At 52.3% G+C, this 8358-nt stretch overlaps 1 pseudogene across 1 annotated transcript; it reads right to left on the bottom strand.

Moving 5' to 3' along the window:
* Positions 1–417: 417 nt before the first annotated feature.
* Positions 418–927, bottom strand: LOC309844294 (large ribosomal subunit protein eL32 pseudogene; annotated as a pseudogene). Its single transcript has one exon. The product of its transcript is annotated as a large ribosomal subunit protein eL32 pseudogene (transcript).
* Positions 928–8358: the final 7431 nt, after the last annotated feature.

The raw sequence follows: 8358 nt of genomic DNA, 5'->3' as shown, positions 1-8358 counted from the left end.
CCCAAATGTTTCAGCTATATATAGTGACTTACCAAAGTGACTCATCACAAGTACCTACAAGGCGACTTACAGGCAACTGACCGATGAGGAAGGTATTCTGACTGCTTAACAAAACCAACACAACTTAGAATCTTTATTATTAAGAAGAGAAAACCATTTATTAAACACTCGCCAGGCACCAAACCCTCTAGGCACTGTCACACGATCTACTCATCACACGGCTGCCAAACTCAGTGCAGAAACTGAGGCTGAGTAAGTCACCTAAGGTCATGCAGCACCAGAAACTGGATTCCAACCAGGTCTGACATCAAAGCCCACCCCAGCTTGCTGCAATGCTTCAGAACCTAAGCTTTGTGATGATCAATAAACTACATGCTTAACAATGTTTACACATCTCTGTTAGAATTCAGGGAAAGGTTTTTTTTTTTTTTTTAGTTTTATGGTTTTATTAACACAAATATGACGTGCACAACAAGCTGTCTATTCATTTTCTTCACTGCGCAGCCTGGCATTGGGATTGGTGACTCTGATTGCCAGCTGGGCTGCTCTTTCCACAATAGCTTTGCGGTTCTTGGAGGAGACGTTTTGAGCAATCTCTGCACAGTAAGATTTGTTACACATCAGCAGCACTTCAACTCCTTGACGTTGTGCACTAGGAACTTCCTGAAGCCACTGGGCAACATGTGCTTTGACTTCTTGTTGCTCCCGTAACCAATGTTGGGCATCAAGATCTGGCCCTTGAATCTTCTGCGCACCCTATTACAATGCCTCTTGGCTTCCGCCAGTTGCGCTTAATTTTGACATATCGGTCTGACTGGTGCCGGATGAACTTCTTGGTTCTCTTTTTAACGATCTTGGGCTTCACCAAAGGTCTGAGGGCAGCCATGATGCCCAGTAACAGATGGCTGCTACCTCCGCAGGCAGCGCCGAAGAAGAGAGCCCAAGGAAAGGTTTTTAAAAATAACATACACAAGGGGAAAAAATAATACAGGTTCTGGAGGCAGGCTGCCCAAGGTTCAAATCTTGGCTCCTCCACTTGCAAGCTGTGTGACCTTGGACTCCTTTAGCTCCCCTGTGCCCATATTTCCATGCATTAAAATGGTAGCCATAACAGACCCTATCTCCTAAGGCAAATAAAGCATTTTGGTGTTGTTGTTCTTGTTTTAAGATTTTATTATTTATTTGACAGAGAGAGAGAGACAGGGTGAGAGGGAACACACACAGGGGGAGTGTGAAAGGGAGAAGCAGGCTTCCCACTGAGCAGGAAGCCTGGTGAGGATTAGATCCCTGCACCCTGGGAGCATAACCTCAGCTGAACAACTGAGCCACCCAGGTGCCCACGAATAAAACATTGAGAATCATTCCTGGCATGAGTTAAACCTCAGAAGGTGTGGGCTGGTGTTACTTCTTGCTGGCCACTAGATAGAGTCAGCAGCCTCAGGCCCACTGTTTTAGCAACTCATTTGCATAAACAAAGCCCAGGCTCAGCCACTTTGTGCTTACCCTATTATTTCTTCCTGTCACTAACATCTCTCCTCACTCCTGCTCTGTGGCACTAAGCTCTGGGCCTCAACTTCCCATCTGTCAAATGAGGTGAGGAGCCCAGCTGATCTATCTGAGGTCCTTCCAGCTGGGCATGAAATGCCAATTGAGTATTACCCCCACCTTAAAAGACCACCAGAGACGTGAGTCAAAGCCAATCAGCAAGGGTCGTTTATTGCAGGTTCGAACCTGGACTTCTGCAGCGCTCGTTCCCGATAACGCCGAGAGGTCCAGAGCTGGGTTGGTGCAGGATTTTTATAGACAGATACAAACAAGTTTCGGGTGGGGCTGAGCTGGTTGATTGATAGTTTGAACAGGCAACCTAGGATTTTGGTAACTCAGGGCCCAGAAATTTCAGAACCATCCTAACACAAACATTACCAGATGACACCCACTCATTTTCCTCAAATCTTCTCTTCTGTGTTATGTATAAATGCTTATTTTCATGGCAAATCTTCTCCAAGATCCCAGAGCTCCACGAGCACCCAGAATAGGCTGGGCAGGCATCCCCAGTGCTGAGGCTGGGGACATGATGGTCAGAAGCTCTGACCTCCAGGGGAGATGGATTCCAAATCAGGCTGCTCTGATAAGCAGGTCTTCCCTGTTAGAGAGGATTTCAACAGAGCACAGTTAAGAGGAAGTGCAGGCAAGAAACTCAGAACTTGGCCCGCTGGACAGAGGGCAGTAGGACAGTGGGCCGGAGGGGTGACAGAGGGATGGAGAGGAATGGCACAATCAACAGAGGCCAGCCAAGGCAGCACTGATGCTCAATGTGAGAGGGTGGGCTGGGGACACACTGTGAAAATGGCTTCACAGGCAGGAAGCAAGCCCAGCTCAGCACAAAGCAAAGTCCTAAGCAGGAACCTTCTGGGACCAGGTTGGACACTAAGGTGAGCTGAAAATGGCTGTGGGACCCAGTGCAGTCTGAATATCACCCATGCCTCTCACAGGCTGGGTGACCCCAGACCAGTTATGCTACGTCCTTTAATGTTTCCTAAAGGGTATATTCACTCCATAACCCTGAGCCATGTTCTCATTTCGGTGAGTGTGGGAGGCTGCAATAAGGCTTGAGACGAGAACCAAACCAGACCCTGACTTGTGCCTCCTTTAAAGTCCAAATAATATAACAAAAGGTTTAGGACAGGAAAAGTTCAGTAGCACTGGGAAAGAGTCTGTGCTATGTGTTGTGCGCTCGTCTACGTGACTTCCCACACGCTTACTAAACAAATGAGAACAATTCGGTTGGGCTAAAAAGTTCTTTGGTGGTCCTTGCTAACCTTAGTACAGCCCATAAATTACTTTCAGGTTTGCTGTATTTGTACTGGCATCAGCCATTTGGCGTCATGAGGAACCGCAGTTGCTTAACTAAACACAGATGTAATGTCACTATATATATGGCCTTAATGCTTTGAATAAACTTAGCACTGTTGGACATCCTCCTCAGTGCTCCTCCTGCCCCCCATCTCTTTGCTTCTCGATTTCTTTTCTTCATCCTCTTACCCTCATGTTCCTGGTTGATTTGTTGCGCTGGCCACGACAGGTGAGGATCTGATGGTGCCCACAATCTACAGAGATCCAATATATACAACTAGGACAGCCTGGAGGGGGGTGGGCAACCCAGGCTGGACAGGGAGTTAAGAAGGAGTCAGGAAGGGCGCCTGGGTGGCTCAGTGAGTTAAGCCGCTGCCTTCGGCTCAGGTCATGATCTCAGGGTCCTGGGATCGAGTCCCGCATCAGGCTCTCTGCTCAGCAGGGAACCTGCTTCCTCCTCTCTCTCTCTCCGCCTGCCTCTCTGCCTACTTGTGATCTCTGTCAAATAAATAAAATAAAATAAAAAATCTTAAAAAAAAAAAAAGGAGTCAGGAAGAAGTCATTCCCACACTTGAGGCATGGGTTGGTACTGACCAGAGACACTGGGCAAGAGACAGTGTCCTAGGACTGCTGTAAGACTAGCCGGGTCCAGGCAAAGCACCTAACAGTGGGTAGATGTAACCCATCTGTAAAATGTGGACGGGGGGTGGTGGTTTCAGCTGGTTGAGCATCTGACTCTTTGTTTTGGCACAGGTCCATTCACCTGGCCCATTCACCTGTGCCTGCATGTGTTCTGTGGTGTGCTCTTTATCTCTCTCTCTCTCTCTCAAATAAATAAATCTAAAAAAAAAAAAAAGGAAGTCAGGAAGGATCAGGAGACCTGCTGTGAAGGTCCCAAAGACTCCACCCTCCTCAACTAGCCTCCGGAAATAAAGTAAGTGGATGCCCAGGAGCCTCCTGGACACAAAACTTTCCAAAGCAAAGCTTTCAATTTCATACTGGAGAAAAGGTTGCTGTGCAAATTCAAGACAAAAAAGCCAGCCAGGGTGGGGTGGGTTTGGACGGGGTTGGTCCTGTAGGGCTCTGGCCACTAAATGCCCACTGCCCAAGCCAGGAGCCTGGAGTCTGTGCAGCCAGTGCTTTCTGAGGCTTCCACATCATGGCCTCGCCCTGAAGTTTCCTCCTGGAAGCTCCTTACCCAAGGAGGCCACCTGTGAGCACCCCCTCACACACACCCCAGCTTCTGCCCCTCCATCCAGCTGGAGTGAAGGATCCCCAAGCCTGCTCTCTCTGGTCTCTCCTGCACAGAGAGGAGTATGTGCCCCGGAAAGGAGGGTCCCTGAGGATACCTGAGTCCCTGGCCCGAAGACAGCTGACTTGAGAATGTGGGGTTTTGGTGCTCTAGGCACAGCAGTTCCTAGAGGAAACAGGGTAGGGAGCTCCAAGGTGGAGGGGAGTCCCGGGAGTCTGGGATGGCAGATGCCAGTGGCCCCCTAGTGGAAGGGTTTCAGTGACCCCAGAGTTGAGACGGGCCAGGGGTCAGGCCTGGAGGTGGACAAGGACCTGTGGGGTAGGGGGCCGGAGATGGAAGTGAACCCAGGGTGGTTTCAGGCCCAAAGTAGAGGTGTGGGGGTGGGGTGGGGGGAAGGGGTCCATGGGCCAGAAAGGAATGGTATCCTGGGGCTCCTGGGTAAAAGGCACTTGAGGTGGAGGGGGCCCAGTGGGGCCCAGGCTGCGCGGAGCCAGCTCCTCTCGGGCTGGGGAGCCCGGCGATTCTGAGGGACAAAATTTTCCATCAAGTTCTGGAAAAGAAGCCTGTCAGCACAGGCGTCTCTCCGGGGGCCAGACGAGCCCAGTGGTGCTGGGCCCCTTGATGTCAGTAGGGCCCCACGGGTTCCCTGGATACCGAGAAGTGGAGCGAGGGCTGTGGGGCAAGGGCTGTGGGGCAAGGGCTATGGGGCATAGGAGCACCAGGCCAGCAGGAACCTGTCCGCCAGGCCCCCATCCCGCTCCCTTGGACGAAGCAGCAGGTGGCAGCGGGCAGGAGGGACACAGCCTCCCTCTCTCCCTAGCGCCCCTACCCCTCCCTAGCCCCTCAGTACCTGAGTCAGCAGGGCACCAATGCACTCCCCAGCGCCCTGCCCTGCCAGCCCAGAACCCCTGCCTCCCTGGGAGGCGCTACTTGCGCAGTGAGTTCGAGGCGCTACTTGCGCAGTGAGTTCGCTGGGCCCACAGAAGGTGGTGGGCGGGGCAGGCAGGTGCGGGCGAGCTGTGGCGTGTGGGGGGCGGCAAACAGTGGTGCAGGCCTCTGCAGACCCGCGCGCCCTCGCGCCCTCGCCCAGCCTCCTGTCTGTCCTGTCCGGTGAGGGGCCTGGCTGCGCCCCCTGCTGGCTCCTGCTGCTCTTCTACTGACTCCAGGACCCCAGTCCCCCGCCCAGTCCCAGCCTCCCTGCCCCTGCTTGAGCTCCAGGCTAGGCCCGCTGCCGCTCCTGGGCGGCCGAGCTGTGGCCCTGGTGCGGTGTGGCTGGCCCTTTTCTCTCCCCAGGGCACAGTGGAGCCGCGAGGGAAGGCCTGAGGGGATCTTCCGTCTGCTCAGTGCCAGTGGACACTCTCCAGGGGCATCTCTACCTGGTGGGCTCCACCCATGGCCATCTTGGAACCCCTGGAATCCCCTTCAGAGACCAGGTGAAGCCCTCCTTGGGGAATCCAGGCTCCTGGGACCAAGGTGAGTTGATCTTGTGTACTGCTGTGTTTGTTCCCTGGCCTGGCATGGATTGACAGTTGCTGAATTGATCTATTCTGGGGTCATCAAGGGCAGAGGAAAGATTTCAGGGCTGGGATCCCCAGGCCTGGGGTCCACACAGGCTTGGAGCCCTCTTGGCTGTCCCTGACAGAATGACCAAAGAGGAACCCTCAGAAACATGGATCTGCCTTGAACTGGCAGAGCATTCAGGGACAGGAAGGGGAATGCCTCCTTCGCAGAGTATCTGGAAGCCTGCAGTGGAAGATGGATTTGTCTGAGCCATGGTCATTAGTGTTGGGCCAAGGAACCCCTGGCTTGCTTCTCCTACCTGCATCCTAGGTCTAAAAGGGTGTCTGGGTGGCTCCCTCAGTGCAGCATCTGTCCAGGGTCCTGGGATCCAGCCCTGCATCTGGCTCCCTGCTCAGTGCAGATCCTGCTTCTCTTTCATCCTCTCCCTCTACTTGTGCTGTCAAATAAAATTAAAAAAAAAAAGTTAAGAGGGGGGACAAAATGGCACGGAAGTAGGAGGAGGCGTCTTTTCAACTTGTACCCCAAAATGAGCTGATTACCTACCAATCACCCATGAACTCCAATCACCCATGAAATCAGCCTGAGATCAGAATTATACATGTCTGGATCTCTACAGGGGGAGAAGAAGCCAGTGGGCAGGTAAAGCGGAGTGGGAACTGTGAACTGATATCAGAAGATAAACAAAACGGGGAGGGAGCTACCAGAGGCAACCAGTTGGAAAGTAATACCCCAATACAAGCGAGAGTGCCCTGCGTCTGGGGACCAGCATTAACTGGGAGACTGGTTGAAAGCACTCCAAAAGAGCAAAGCATCTCTGGGGAAATTGTGGGAATCGGGGCGGCTAGGGACAGTGGCTTAAGTCCCTGGTCCCAGGACAGCCTCCCGTGGCTCTGAGGCAGAGAGTGCGGCAGAGAAACCAGTTCTTGGTCCCTAAGCTGCCAGCACACGGAGAATGCATGGGGTCCATTTCCTGTGAGGGGATGGGAGCCACACCAGGCGGCAGAATGCAAGAGTCCTGCTTTAGAGCCTGAGATACTCCCCTGAGAGAGGTATAAAGGCCCAGCAGGTGCCTTTTGATACACGCCCTTGTTTCAGAGCCTGCACCAAACTCTCGCCCCAGAGAGGTGTGCGAAGGCCCAGCCTGGTGCTCTCGGACCTGTGACCCGTTCTCAGAGCCTGAGACCCGCGCGCGAACCTCAGCCTTCCCTGAAATTGGTGCGTGCAAGGTGGGCGCTCTTAGACCCAGAAAGACCGGGCACTCCCAGCCCGGGCCAGCGGGAAAATCTCAGTGTGTGATTGCTGCTTGGAACCTCTCTAGCAGTCTAGAGGTGCCCAAAGCTGCTGCTGCCGTGCTTTTGGGTACAAGCAAAAGATCCTCCATCCCCAGGGACAGCGACTTGGAACCTTCTCTGCCAGCGGCCAAGGGGGAACTTATTTGGGCTCTGTAGCCAGACTGAGGCTTCTCTCTGAGAGGGAGATCAGGGTGCGGTTTGTTTTCCTCTAAAACTACAAAAACCATCAAAAGCAGTCAAAGTGAGAAAAAAAAGTGAACAAACAAAAAACCGCCAGAGAACAAAAGCCTGAAAAAAAAAAAAAGTTTCCTCAGAGCCCACCCCCTTGAGGGGGGCAGTAGGACTTAAGTCAGGGAACATCATTGACTGAAAACCCACATGGCAGGCCCCTTCCCCAGAAAACAAACCAAGAAAGAAAAAAAAAAAAAAGAGAGAGAGAGAGAGAGAAAAAAAGTACTACAAGAGAACTACCACTACTTCATAGGAAAACTTTTATTTTTCATTCATTCCCACGATTCTGGTTCTTTTTTTATATATATATAGGTAATTTTTTTAACCCCACCAGGATGTTGGAAGGGGTACATGGCTGAGTGCCTCCTGGGTCTGACCCTGTGTGATGCCACCCGGTGCCTGCAGCTGCCCTCTGGAAGGTGTTGCTTTAGCGGCAGAGCCGGAGGGCACCACGCGTGTGTCTGTCTCCAAAGTCCTGGGCACCACATCACAATGCCTTCCTGAGAAGCAGAATCAAGGACAGTTGCTGATCTTCATTCCTTCCCACCAAAGGTATCTCATACACCATCTTTGGAAGTTGGAGCCAGGGGGCGCCTGGGTGGCTCAGTCTCTTAAGTGCCTTTCTTCAGCCCAGGTCATGATCCCAGGCTCCTGGGATCCAGTCCCACATATTTGCCTCCCTGCTCAGCGGGGAGCCTGCTTCTCCTTCTCCCTCTGCCATTCCCCCAACTTGTGCTTTCTGGCTCTCTGTGTGTCAAATAAGTGAATAAAATCTTTTTAAAAAGTTTGGGCAAGGGGGCGACTGGGTGGCTCAGTGGGTTAAGCCGCTGCCTTCAGCTCAGGTCATGATCTCAGGGTCCTGGGATCGAGTCCTGCATCGGGCTCTCTGCTCGGCAGGGAGCCTGCTTCCCTCCATCTCTCTCTCTGCCTGCCTCTCCATCTACTTGTGATTTCTCTCTGTCAAATAAATAAATAAAATCTTTAAAAAAAAAAAAGTTTGGGCCAGGGACGCCTGGGTGGCTCAGTTGGTTAAGCCGCTGCCTTTGGCTTAGGTCATGATCTCAGGGTCCTGGGATCGAGTCCCGCATCGGGCTCTCTGCTCAGCAGGGAGCCTGCTTCCCTCCCTCTCTCTCTCTGCCTGCCTCTCCATCTACTTGTGATTTCTCTCTGTCAAATAAATAAATAAAATCTTAAAAAAAAAAAAAAAGT

This window comes from Mustela nivalis (assembly GCF_964662115.1).
Source record: "Mustela nivalis genome assembly, chromosome: 11".
Taxonomy (NCBI): Eukaryota; Metazoa; Chordata; class Mammalia; order Carnivora; family Mustelidae; genus Mustela; species Mustela nivalis.
This window is presented reverse-complemented; position numbering and strand designations above follow the sequence as displayed.